The sequence below is a fragment of the Lithobates pipiens genome, unplaced genomic scaffold, assembly GCF_037356315.1.
Source record: "Lithobates pipiens isolate NorthernLeopardFrog02 unplaced genomic scaffold, aLitPip1_a1.2 Scaffold_8, whole genome shotgun sequence".
Classification (NCBI taxonomy): Eukaryota; Metazoa; Chordata; class Amphibia; order Anura; family Ranidae; genus Lithobates; species Lithobates pipiens.
Window position 1 is genome coordinate 243137130 of NW_027507903.1, and position 15043 is coordinate 243152172.

General features: G+C 38.5%; 1 protein-coding gene across 2 annotated transcripts in view; it reads right to left on the reverse strand.

Annotated features, from left to right (window-relative positions):
• RAB3IP (RAB3A interacting protein) overlaps nt 1-15043 on the reverse strand; it is a 120636-nt gene that overhangs the window by 32970 nt on the left and 72623 nt on the right. The gene's annotated exons all lie outside the window — the stretch shown is intronic.

The window sequence follows — 15043 nt, forward strand, 5'->3', positions numbered from 1 at the left end:
AAACATGAAACATAAGTGTGGTGATACAATTAGAATGGCATGAATCCTCCTATTGTACAAACATCTCAAAGACATCCACTATTGATATTGAACAAACTCCCATCATCAATGATCACAGTTATCTAAAAAAAATATATATATCAAGACTACGATTTTCACAGGATCTAGCGAACAATAGTGCCAATATAAATAAATGCACAAATTACAATACATTGCCTATAAAAAACAATTTAAAACAAAATTCTGCAGCCAACAAAAAGCATGCACTAAAGTTACACCATTAAAATAATTTAAAGTTTAAAATTATGCCTACTTCCAGAGTTTTAAACAGCTTGGGACTAAACAGAAACAAATGCAACTTACTATGCATCAACTTATTGGCACATGGAACATACATGACATTATTAACCACTTTGTTTTCACACCTGTACACTCCCTCTAAAGACCAGAGCAATTTTGACATGTCTGCTATGAGTCTGCTTGTTTAGCACTAATATTTTAACTATGTGAGATACCAAAGAGATAATTATATATATATATATATATACACACACACACACACACACACACACACACATTAGGGCTGCAACTAACGATTATTTAGTTGCAGCCCTAAAAAAAAAAAAAAAGTGGGTCAAATTGACATTCATTTTCAACCACAGTGATGGGAAAATTTGGAAATAGAAAACTTCTTGGTCAAAGGAATTTTCAGACAGTGTATGTGGTTTTTGTTCAGAAATGAAGTGAAAATTTCAAACAAAATTCTTTCATTCAGCGAATGTACAAAGATTTTTCACCGGAATATTCTCACCTGAAAAATAGGCCCGTGAGGCCAGCATAAGGCAATATGCAGTTTTTGCTTTTGATCTGTTTCTGCAGTGCTTTTTGCTGTGCGCTTTGATTTTTGCACATGTGATTTTACTGCAATTTGCGTTTTTGCATTTTTTTGGGCAGATTAACCACTTGCCGACCGCCGCACGACGATATACGTCGGCAGAATGGCACGGGCAGGCATATGGGCGTATATATAAGTCCCTGCCTGCCCGCGGGTGGGGGGCCCGATCGGGCCCCCCCCCGGTGCCTGCGGCGGTCGGCATTCCTTCGAGAGCGATCCGGGGATGAGGGGGCGGCCATTCATTCATGGCCACCCCCTCGCGATCGCTCTCGACGAATGGAAATCCTCCGTGACATCACTTCCTCTCCTGTAATGTAAACACAGGAGAGGAAGTGATGTATTCTCTCCTCCGTGTCGGTATTTTTCGTTCCGGCACCGAGGAGAGAGGTTCGGTGAGTTGCACCAACACACCACACATACAGTAGAACATGCCAGGCACACTCACACCCCCCCTTTACCCCCCGATCACCCCCCCAATTACCCCTGCCCCCCCAGTCACAGTGACACCAATAGCTTTTTTTTTTTTTTTTTTGCATTGGTGTCATTTGTGACTGTAATAACTGTTAGGGCAGTTAGAGTTAGCCCCCTTTAGTTCTAATGTGCCCCCCTAACCCCCCCAATAAAGGTTTAACCCCGTGATCACCCCCCGTCGCCAGTGTCACTAAGGCTGGGTTCACATTGCAGCGGTTTATGAGAACGAATGTGATTCGCACCGCAGTGCAAATCACATCCGATCTCTGTGCGATTCGAGTTCAGCCATTCGCCGCACCCACCGCACCCGCCGCAAATTCGCACGGGACCCTTTTTTTGGCCCGCAGCAGAATCGGATCGCATGGGTGTTCACACCATGCGATCCGAGTTTGCAGATCGCACTGCGATATGCGAACTGATCTGGGGGTGTCAGTAACATTTCACTGACACTCCCAGCAGTTCGCATAGGGCAGTGTGAACTGCCGCCGGGAGGCATGCGATGCGGGAACTCGCCGCGCATTCGCAACGTTTCCGCATCGCTCCAGTGTGAACCCAGCCTAATAAGCGATCATTTTTCTGATCGCTGTATTAGTGTCACAGGTGACGCTAGTTAGGCAGGTAGGTATTTAGGTTCGCCGCAACTTTTTATAGCGCCAGGGACCCCCATATACTACCGCATAAAGCCCCCTGATTGCCCCCTAGTTAACCCTTTCACCAGTGATCACCATATAACTGTTACAGGTGACGCTGGTTGGTTAGTTATTTTTTTATAGTTTCAGGGCACCCGCCATTTATTACCTAATAAAGGTTTAACCCCCTGATCACCCGGCGGGTGTCATTTGTGACTGGAATAACTGTTAGGGCAGTTAGGGTTAGCCCCCTTTAGTTCTAAGGTACCCCCTAACCCCCCCAATAAAGGTTTAACCCCGTGATCACCCCCCGCCAGTGTCACTAAGGCTGGGTTCACATTGCAGCGGTTTATGAGAACGGATGTGATTCGCACCGCACTGCAGTGCAAATCACATCCGATCTCTGTGCGATTCGAGTTCAGCCATACAGATAGTATGGCTGAATTCGTGTCGCACCCGCCGCAAACTCGCACGGGACCCTTTTTTTGGTCCGCAGCAGAATCGGATCGCATGGGTGTTCACACCATGCGATCCGAGTTTGCAGATCGCACTGCGATATGCGAACTGATCTGGGGGTGTCATTAACATTTCACTGACACTCCCAGCAGTTCGCATAGGGCAGTGTGAACTGCCGCCGGGAGGCATGTGATGCGGGAACCCGCCGCGCATTCGTGGCGTTCCCACATCGCTCCAGTGTGAACCCAGCCTAATAAGCGATCGTTTTTCTGATCACTGTATTAGTGTCACAGGTGACGCTAGTTAGGCAGGTAGGTATTTAGGTTCGCCGCAGCTTTTTATAGCGCCAGGGACCCCCATATACTACCGCATAAAGCCCCCTGATTGCCCCCTAGTTAACCCTTTCACCAGTGATCACCATATAACTGTTACAGGTGACGCTGGTTGGTTAGTTATTTTTTTTATAGTTTCAGGGCACCCGCCATTTATTACCTAGTCTCACTAGTGTACCCCTAAATTTAGGGGTGTCTACTTTCCAAAATGGGGTCATTTGGGGGGGGTTTGTGCCATCTTGGCATTTTATGGCCTTCAAAACTGTAACGCCCTTAGAAAGCCTGAAGGCGGTGCTTGGTTTTCGGGGCCCCGTACGCGGCTAGGCTCCCAAAAAGTCCCACATATGTGGTATCCCCGTACTCAGGAGAAGCAGCAGAATTTATTTTGGGGTGTCATTTCACATATGCCCATGGCATGCGTGAGCAATATATCATTTAGTGACAACTTTGTGAAAAAAAAAAAAAAGTTTGTAATTTTCCCGCAACTTGTGGCAAAATATAAAATATTCCATGGACTCAACATGCCTCTCAGCAAATAGCTTGGGGTGTCTACTTTCTAAAATGGGGTCATTTGTGGGGGTTTTGTGCCATCTTGGCATTTTATGGCCTTCAAAACTGTAATAGGTAGTGAGGAGTGAAGTCAAATATTTACGCCCTTAGAAAACCTGAAGGCGGTTCTTGGTTTTCGGGGCCCCGTACGTGGCTAGGCTCCCAAAAAGTCCCACATATGTGGTATCCCCGTACTCAGGAGAAGCAGCAAAATTTATTTTGGGGTGTCATTTCACATATGCCCATAGCATGTGTGAGCAATATATCATTTAGTGACAACTTTGTGAAAAAAAAATAAAAAAAAATTAAAGTTTGTAATTTTCCCGCAACTTGTGGCAAAATATAAAATATTCCATGGACTCAAAATGCCTCTCAGCAAATAGCTTGGGGTGTCTACTTTCTAAAATGGGGTCATTTGTGGGGGTTTTGTGCCATCTTGGCATTTTATGGCCTTCAAAACTGTAATAGGTAGTGAGGAGTGAAGTCAAATATTTACGCCCTTAGAAAACCTGAAGGCGGTTCTTGGCTTTCGGGGCCCCGTACGCGGCTAGGCTCCCAAAAAATCCCACACGTGTGGTATCCCCGTACTCAGGAGAAGCAGCAGAATTTATTTTGGGGTGTCATTTCACATATGCCCATAGCATGTGTGAGCAATATATCATTTAGTGACAACTTTGTGTAAAAAAAAATAAAAAATTATTTTTTTGTCATTATTCAATCGCTTGAGGCAAAAAAATAAAATATTCGATGGGCTCAACATGCCACTTATCAATTTCCTTAGGGGGTCTACTTTCCAAAATGGGGTCATTTGGGGGGGTTTTGTACTGCCCTGCCATTTTAGCACCTCAAGAACTGAGATAGGCAGTCGTAAACTAAAAGCTGCGTAAATTCCAGAAAACGTACCTTAGTTTGTAGATGTGACAACTTTTGCGCAAACCAATAAATATACAATTATTGACTTTTTTTTTACCAAAGACATGTGGCTGAATACATTTTGGCCTAAATGTATGACTAAAATTGAATTTATTGGATTTTTCTAATAACAAAAAGTAGAAAATATCATTTTTTTTCAAAATTTGCGGTCTTTTTCCATTTATATCGCAAAAAATAAAAATCGCAGAGGCAATCAAATACCATCAAAAGAAAGCTCTATTTGTGGGAAGAAAAGGACGCAAATTTTGTTTGGGTACAACATTGCATGACCGCGCAATTACCAGTTAAAGCAGCGCAGTGCCAAATTGTAAAAAGACCTCTGGTCATTTACCAGCAAAATGGTCCGGTCTGAAAGTGGTTAAAAAACACAAATTGTTGCAAAAATGCATCACATTCTTTTCTGCGGGTTCTCCATTGAAGTATATTGAACCAAAAAAGCACCGTTTTGCGTTAAAAGTCCCTGACCCTTTCCAAATATGCAGCAGCTGAAAAAAGCAGATATGAACGTGTCCCATAGGAAACCATGTAAATGAACTGTAGTGCGTTTCTGCAAAAAGCATCAATAAATATATTTGAACCAGGCCTAAGATGTTTAGTAACATAATGGGGTTAAAAAGACTAAAATTATCCCTTTATAGTACAAAAAAAAAGCAGATAATCACCACTGGAAGTAATATTTACAGTAGTGATTATATTTTTGTACTATAAAGGGCTCATTTTAGTTTTTTTTAACCCCATTATGCTACTGGCAGATTAATCGATTATGAAAATAGTAATCGATTAATTGTTTCAGCCCTAATATACATACACAATAAAAAAAAAAAAAAAAAAAAAAAAATTATATATATATATATATATATATATGTGTGTGATTACCCTTTGGGGAAACAGTCTTGCAAGAAGGATTCCATTTATTTAGAAAAAAAACAAAACACTTCTGGTACAACTATACAGTGGCAAGATAGATATGTAAACTTGGAAATCCAGCACAGGCTGGCTTCAGAAAAAGAAAACTCGCCATTTGGAATGGCAGTCAGAGCCCAGACCTTAACACCATAGAGATGCTGTGACATGACCTCAAGAGAGCTGTTCACACCAGATATGCTACAAATCTATTAGAAGTGTGTGGCGCTCATATTCAAAGTCACAGTTTAAATAAAAAATAACATACAAGTGATATCTGCAAAACACACCAACATACCATACAAAAGACAAAGTTCACATGAAAATAACACATATACAAAAAAAAAGATTTGCGACAACAATTCTTAAAATATTCAATGAAAGTAACCCATACACAGAGCAATTTGTGACCAACTGAATGCATTAACACACGGTGTTCACAAAAAGTTCATATAAACAGACGTTACTCGACTCTTCAATCTGTGAACCCACATGCAAGTGTCATGCAATCAATAAACTATGGGGTTTATTTACAAAAGGCAAATCCACTTTGCACTTCAAGTGCACTTAAATGTGAAGTCACTGTAGATCTGACATGCAAGGAAAATAAAACAACATTTTTGTTTGTACATGATTAGATGATAGAAATCAGCAGAGATCCCCTCATTTCAGATCTTTCCCTCAGATCTACAGCGACTGCACTTCCAAGTACACTTGTAGTGCAAAGTGGATTTGCCCTTAGTAAATTAACCCCCAAGTCCTGTAAAAAGTACACCAATACACTCCTGCCTCTTACCAGATTTATTTGACCATCATATGCAAAAATGGTCAACAGCACTTTAAGAGTTAAAGGATAAGTTCACCTTTCTGGAATAATTATTTTTATTTTCAAATATTTTTATTGAGTTTATACAATCAGACATTCAATCATGAAACAAAAAAAATTAAGAAAAATTATATAAACATTGCAAAATGATCTTGATAAAAGAAAAAAATCCAATATATAGATTATATTTAATGTCTAAGAACCGTATGCTATCACCATAATGTGACCATAAGAGTCACCATAAAGGGGGAAAACATTGGGATAGGGGGATAGGAAGGAAAAAAAAAAAAAAAAAAAAAAGGGAAAGAAAATCCCCTAACTCTTAATGAAGAAAGATATAATCTGTAATTTCAAGAAAGACTACCATCAAAGTCATCTAGCCTGTCACTCATTAGTTAAGTTACAAGCAAAAATTGTAAGCACAGGAGGAAAATATTTTTGCTACCTTTAGGTAAATATTAAATATTTTCTGAAGTGAATCAAGAATTTATAATATACACTTATATTGAGTTTGTAATAACGGAAGCCAGCTTCCTGAATGTCCCAAAATAATAAGGTCTAATGTCAATCTGAAGTGCATATAATGGTTACTTGATCAGATCTTTAAAAGTGTCAGTTGACGAGAAACATATCCAGCTTGACCATGTTTTAGAGTATTTGGAAGGAGTATCTTTGGATTGGTGAATGAGATTCTCCATTTCTGCGATTTTTTGGATTCGAAGAAACCAATCTTTTATGGTAGGTGGGTCAGGAGAGCGCCATTTACATGGTATGCACATGTTTGCTGCTGAAATTAAGTACATGGGCAGAGATCTCATATAATTGCTGGAATGCTTAGGTGGAGTGATGTAGCATAAATTGAGCAGGTGTGTACTCCAGTTTGAATGTAGTAATACGATAGATAAATTTATGTACATCATTCCAGAAAGGTTGTATTTTGTGACAAGACCACCAAATATGAAGGAGAGAACCAGGTTCTGTACCACATCTCCAGCATAATGGGGAAACTGTTGGGAATATACGATTTAATTTTACTGGTGTATTATACCATCTTGATATAATTTTATAAGCATTTTCCTGTGCCGATACATTCAGAGAGCCCTTGTGTGCGATTTTATGAATCTTTTCCCAATCTTTGCTTGTGATATTTTGGGATAAATCTCTACACCATTGGGCAGCTCTACCATCTATCGTGGACTCCAAGTCGGAGAAAAGTAACGTATATGAAAAAGAGATTAGATGTTTTTGTGGTTCTTTTTTAAGACACATCTTTTCGAAAGGTGTAAGAACTCGGGCCCAATCGGGACGTTTAGATGCTATATCTAGGAATTGTTTAACTTGTAAATATGTCTCCTGAGGAAAAGACTGAGGATGTATAGAAGCTTGTAATTTGGAATAGGTGATAATTTTATCTCCTTCAAAGAAAAGCATGGATCTGACCGTTGACTGTGGCCAGATATTGTTTAAAAATGTAGAACACATTCCAGGTAAAAATGCTGGATTCATTTTTATTGGTGTCATAAGCCCCGTATTTGATGAGAGACGGTATTTGGAACATGTTTGTTTGAAAGCGGTAAGTGACGGACCAATTAAAGGATGGAGTTTATATACTTTAGGAATATGCTTAACTGGTAACCATGGAGTTTGAGCAATTGGAATGGAATCTAAAGAATTTTCCAACTGGACCCATTCTTTATTGGGAGAGTGTAAATTCCAGTCAATGATTCTCGTCAACTGACATGCTTGTTGATATTTTTTAATATCAGGTAAATCTATACCTCCTTTTAATTTCGGACAAGTGAGTTTCATAAAGTTTATTCGTGGGCGTATAGACCCCCAAATAAATTTTGTACATGCTGTGCGAAATGATGTGAAAAATGTGTTGGGGATTTGAATTGGAGCCGTTTGAAAGAGATATAACAATCTAGGTAAAATATTCATTTTGACTATGGCCGCTCTACCAAACCAGGAGAATAAATTATTTGACCATTTTTTGAAGTCAGAAATTATGGAGTGAAGTATGGGTATATAATTTGCCATATATAAATCTGAGATTTTGGAGGTTAAGTTGATACCCAGATATGTAATAGAGTGTGTATTCCATTTAAACGGGACATTTTTTTGGCAGTGTTTGCATTGTGTTGATGTAAGAGAAATATTCAGAGCAGTAGACTTTGCAAAGTTGATTTGGAGGTTGGATAGTTGTTGGAAATGTGTAAGTGATTTAAGGAGATTTGGTAGTGTTATACGAGGTGCAGAAAGGAATAAAAGGATGTCATCGGCGAAAGCTGCTAATTTGTATGAACGACCTTTTATATTTATTCCTTTAATGTCCGGGTTTTCCCTAATACATCTCAACATAGGTTCTAATGTAAGAATACAAATCAAGGGGGATAGAGGGCAACCTTGCCTCGTTCCATTTGAAATAGAGAAGGCGCTCGATAGGTGGCCATTTATCCTTACCGCTGCAGTGGGATTAGAATAAAGCATGTGTATAAAGTTAAGCATTCGCTGCGGGAGATCGATTGCTTGTAAAGCTTGCGTCATATCATCCCAGGCCACTCTATCGAACGCCTTCTCCGCGTCCAATGATAAGAGGAATCCCCTCTCCTTAGAAGTGGATAAATAGTGTTGAATGTTAAGAGCCTTAAGGGTATTATCCCTGGCCTCCCTACCAGGTACAAAACCCACCTGATCTAGGTGTATTAGTTGGGGAATTAATGGGAGAAGCCTATTAGCTAGAATTTTTGCATACCATTTGAGGTCTACATTCAATAGAGATATGGGTCTGTAGCTAGAAGTGAGCAGAGTATCTTTCCCAGGTTTTGGGATAACCGTTATATGGGCAGATGTTAAGTCTCTGGGAGGAGTGATGGGTGTGTCATAAGTATTAAAAGTTTTGAGAAAGATAGGTGTGAGAAGGTCACTAAAGGCTCTATAATAACCAACATTCAATCCATCTGGACCTGGGCTTTTTCCAGGTTTCATCATGGATAGTGCATATTTTGCTTCTTCCATATCTAGTGGTCTATCCAATTCTTGGTTTTGGGTAGCTGTGATGGGAGTGGGTCCAAATTTTGAAAGAAAATCCGCAATCATTTGTGATCTCGGCATAGCTTTCGAAGGCAAATTCGGGGTAGAAAGATTGTACAGTTGAGAATAGTAATTTTTGAACTGATCAGCTATATCATTAGTATTAAGTAATTTACGACCTTGGGTATCTGAAAGGGCATGAACTGTCGTTTTGGCTTTTTTTGATTGTAAAGCCCTTGCCAGAGTTTTGCTAGCTTTATTACCAAATTCGTAGTATGTTTTTTGTGTCAATATAAATTTTCGCTTAGTTTGTTTATCTAGTAAGGTAAGAAGTTGCTTTCTAGTCTCAATTAATGAATTCATTACTGTTACAGCTTGCGAATGTTTATGGGCTTTCTCTAGTTGATGAATCCGGCTAGTTAACTCTTGGAAATGTTTTAATTTTTATTTTTTCCATTTAGCCGCTGTTGCAATGAATATACCCCTTATGACACATTTATGTGCCTCCCATATTATAGGGGGTGAGGTATCTTCTACCTCATTTTCCTTGAAGTATTGTTGCAATCTAAGTTTTACATGTTTGATAGTATTGGTGTCAGTCAAAAGCGATTGATCAAGTCTCCAAATGGGAGAGCGCGGATAGATTTCAGGGAAGGATAATTCAATAATTATTGGATGGTGATCTGAAAGATACATGGGATCAATAGATGCTTTTTGAAGGAAAGTTAGATCATTCTGAGATAGGAAAAAGTAATCTATCCTGGAATATTTATCATGTGGTTTAGAATAAAACGTATAATCTTTACAATCAGGGTATAAGGATCTCCAAGTATCATGTAATAATAGGGATTGAATTTCACTTTTAATGCTTTTCAGAGCAGAATATGTGAGGGACGAAGTCCCATTTGAGGTATCCAAAAGGGGGTGTAGGGGAACATTAAAATCACCACCCAGAATTAGGGTTCCCTCTTGGAAGGAAGTGAGATCTTGAATGAGAGTCTTAAAGAAGGGTACTTGCTTATTATTTGGTGCATAAATATTTGCCATCGTTATTTTTCGCCCATTGCATTTTCCTTTCAGAAAAATAAATCTACCATTTTCATCAATCAGTTTATCTATTATTTGTAGAGGACAATTTTTGGCCAATAAGATCGATACACCTTTGGTTTTAGATTCAGGTGTCGTGGAATGATAAACCTCTGGATAATTTAGGTTTTCAAGTTTAGGTACCGATCCTGTACGGAAGTGAGTTTCTTGTAATAGGATGATATTCGCTTTGTCATGTTTCATAGTGTAGAGTAATTGGCTCCTTTTTTCCGGTAAATTTAAACCTTTTGCATTTAAAGAAATTAATTTAAGGCAAGTGGGGGTAGACGAAGAATAGGTAGGTATCATTTCTGCTTCGTTTGTAATAAAGTGTAGCAGAGAAAAATCAGACACAGTTTAGAAAATTGTAGTATTGAACGAGAAAAATTCTACTGAAGGTGATATGTTAATTATGACAATGAATGAGTATATAGACCTGAGTCGATCTTGAGTTTGAGTGACAGAAATCTATTATTATACAACTATTGTTACAAGTTATATTGAGATTAGATTAGAGTATAGGGGATTGTATGGAAATCCGGCTATAGGTGAGATCCCGCTCACCTATTTACAAGAGGGATAGCTATTTGCCGGGGAAAGGTAGTGGATATTCACAGTTGGAATTGAAATAATAAAGTATGTAAAACTAATCCACTTTGTGGGGTACGCGATTACCTTTCGAGATTAATGAATCAGGGGGTACCATCAAACCATGAGCCTCAAAATGGCAAATTATATTGTCTATTGGGGGTATATAATCCGTATTAGGGGATATATATCTAAATTAATCATGAGAAGAGAGAGGTGTAAGACCATAACCATTATATATCGGTCTACCATTATATAATAAAGACGCATATTGGTTAACCATGAAAAAATGACTGTCTATGACAATAGATAAAAATGAATATCTACGTAAGTTGTCAATAAATGAGAGTCTGAGAAGAAAAAAAAGAAAAGAAAAAAGAAAAGAAAAATATTATCAGCTAAAATAAGACTATGTAAATCATATAGATTAATTAGGAGTCTCTATAGGTTTAGAGTTTACCTATATATAAGAGAGCAAAAATACCCTAAAATAATATCTACTGTATTCATTTCCGACTGTATTCATCGGAGTATGTTCAAAGAAAATCTGTTCAATAACTAATAAAGAGTTAATTAAACAATGGTTAATACAACTATATATGTTATATATCATTAAGAGAAAATCACTTAAAGGCAACATGCCTAACAATACACCTGAAAATTAAAAAATAAAAAATAAAAAAAATAAATAAATATCAGGGCATCATAAACAAGTAAGGTAATATATTCTCAACTACTCAGGTGTGTGGTATAGCATTGGGGGTAAGGTCTTGAGAAAAAAAGTATCTTATGGGGGACTTTGTTGCTAGAAACCTTCTACAGTTTGCTGAAGTATCTTGTCACCAGAAGGCCGTGTTTAATAAAATTTATATGTAATGTGTATTGTGAAAGTCAAAGATCTTCAATAATAAATTCCCAAATTCTGTTGAAGACCTGTAATCCATAGGATTTTTTCATCTGCAAGATCCTGTATTTGCACATTACAGTAAATCGGCTGTTCTAGCAGATACTCATAGTTGATTTTCCTAATGGCAATTTAGATAGGTTAGTCATTTTGAGAAGGATGTAAAAGCAAAAAATACTTGGGGAATATGAAGAGTAGTTGAGGTTTGTGAAATATTATTCGGGTATATATACTGGGATAGCTAGATATAAGAGAAGATAACTTGTATGGTTTTTGGAATAATTATTTTTATTACATTTTAAAAGGAACAATAATAAAAGCATCCAATCTGCCCATGCAGGGGTATGTGATGGCAACATAAATCAGTATAAAGCTTCAAGTGGCACCAAAGTCAGAAGGCTTTTTTATCTTAATGCATTCTATGAAAAAAAAACAACCCTCTGTGTGCAGCAGCCCCCCTAATACTTACCTATGCCCCATCTCAATCCAGCGATGTTGCATGAGTCTCGACCTCTCTCTCCTCATTGGCTAAGATGGCAGCAGGTCACCATTGGCTCCTGCTGCTGTCAAAGTCAGTGAGCCAATGAGGAGAGAGAGAGGGGCAGAGCCGAGCCGCGGCTCCATGGACACACACAGAAGCAACTACGGTGCCCCCATAGCAAGCTGCTTACTTTGGGGGCACTAGGCAGGAGGGAGGAGCACCTGTGGGGTTCCTGAGAAGAGGTGGTTTGGGGCTGCTCTGTGCAAAACCCCTGAACAGAGCAGGCAAGTATGACATGTTTGTGCTTTTTAAACAAAACATTTTTAAAAATTTGACTTTAGTATTAATTCCTGCAATGTCAAGCAAAAAGAAAAAACAGTAGCAATTGTTAAAGTTAAGGAGTATGAACAACTGAAAAAACAAGGTCCAGGTAAGATCTGCATTGATATCAATGTCAAACCTGGACAGGCCAATTCCCTGATAATGGTGAAGTATAGATTATGCACTCGGAGTGTAGCGTAACCAAGAAGAAAGAGGGAGGAGGTGAAAGCCCCAGAAGAAAGAAAAGGGAGGGAAAGACGACAGAAAAAAAAAGGGGGGGGGGGGACCCAACAGAGGAGGGGAGAGAAGGAGGAAGGGCAATGGGGATTTGGACTCAGGATTGTCATGTGCGTCAGTCACAGGCGTCCAATACTAGCTGGAGGAAGTGGAAGGAAGGCATATTGAGGCCAAGGACCCCAAACGTGTAGAAATTTAGCGTGAGATTCCTTGAGAATGCTTGACATGCGTTTTTTTAAGAATTAAAGCAGTCATGCGGTCTCTAACTAAGGGGACAAAGAAGGTAGGTTGCCAACTTTTGCAGAGAAGCATAGAGGCCCAGGATAGGGCAGTGCAGCAGGGCCAACTTAGCATCCTTTTGGATAGTCAAGTGGAATAGAGTGTGTAGCAGGCCAAAGATTTGGAACCAAAAGTCTATCAAACATGAAGGGATAGAGGGTTGTGAAGAATAGGGAAAAGAGGCAAAAAGGGAGACATGAGGTTGCCGATGAATCAGACAGAATCCCACATTTTCCGGCTGTGCTGCATGAGGGGGCTAAGAAGGGGCAGGTGTAGTCTGATTCTCAAGGGATCGCCTATCATTGGTGCCATAAATTAAGTTTGATCTATGGCACCAGTGATGGGCGGATCCCTTGTATTCACTTCATTTTTCGTGAAAATTAGTTTTTAAATGGCTGTGATTCATACCAATATAAACGAATCACAATAGGTCCAGAAATGGGAAAAAGACTTGGAAAGAAAATTAGATAGTTCTGAATGGAATAAAATATGGTCTACAACAAAAACAGCATCTCCTAATATATTAGCGATTGAGGCGAATTGTAAGGCGTTAACAAGATGGTACCTCTTAACAACTAGGGTAGCAAAATATGCACCAAATTATTCTGCACAATGCTTTCGGGGTTGCTCCGATTTAGGAACGCAATTTCATATTTGGTTGTATCCAAAAGCTCAAATATTGTGGAGAGAGATTTAATATTGCATCCAAACTATTCGATAAAATAATTATTTTCGATCGTGCAATAGCATTAATTAACTCGAAGCCGGAAAATATGACACATGCTCAATTTAAACAGTCACTGCAACTCTTTACAGCAGCTAAACACTAGCAAGGGCTTGGAAATCTTCTTTGATCTTAAAGGAAGTATTAGTTAAGATGAATAATACTATGACCCATGCCAAAATGATAACTACTGAAATGGACATGGCAACCCTGGATTGAACATACTATACCACAAACCTTTGGCAACCAAGTATTACTGCAGCGGTAGCTCAAATGAAGAGTTTTATAATATAATTTTTCCTTATAGTAGTAATAGTAGTAGTAGTAGTAATAGCTCATGGCAGTTTTCTAAGGATTTTCATTACGGATTTTGAAGCTCTCTCTCATTTCTTCCCATTTAATAGTCCCTTTTTGTCATGATTATAACAATGTCCGTTTCTCCTATATATTTATATCTCCTAAATTATTGCACAATGCCTTGAATAGCATTAATGTATTATCAATATCATCTTTTAGTTCTTGACATTATCTTATTATCTTTTAGGATAAGCTATTAGAGTCTTTATATACATGTAATTGAGCTTCTTCTCCAAGAATGTATTATAACTGTAATATGTTATTTGCACAATGTTACTTCCTTACTGAACTCTACAATAAAATATTTTGACATGAAAAATGCTCGCAGAATTACGAATATCTCGGGCTAATGAGACAACATACTGAAAAGCTGACATGCTAGTCTTACAAGAAACCTTTACTGCCATCTTATGCAGACCTGGAACAAGCATTTGGCAAGTAAAGTCAAGCCTACCTACAAGCTTTTTCTTTGTTACCTCCCGAAAGTACTGAAGGGAAAAGGCAGAAATAATTGCCTATATAATTCTTAAATAACAAATAAGATAACAGTATAAGAAGCATTGGTCTTTGTTGTGCTAATAGGTAACACAAACTAAACTTAAAAGGTTTCAGTTTTGCTCCTAAAGCCAGTGATAAAAGCAATCTCTCTTTAGACCCAGAAAAGGATTAGGATGTAATTTCAGCATAGCCAAAAATTGGTTCTCTGAGCCACATATGCACACCACCTTGGAAAATGTCCCAATGTTTTCAGCAGCCAGTACATAATCATGCCAACATATAACATTAATAGGGGTCTGAGTACGACTCCTGCAATGAAAGGAATGCCAAGAATCATCACCAATTATCTCTAAGTCATAACTCCACAAGTACCTTACAACACATATAAATATAGTAACACATATAAATATAGTAGCGTTACACAGTTTCATACATAGGTAGAAATGCAAAAACACTGTCTAAGCTAGCCAAGGAACCACAGGAGAGACTATTTCAAAAGACAGACAATCCTTTACTACCATAATTTTATTAATTAAATTAG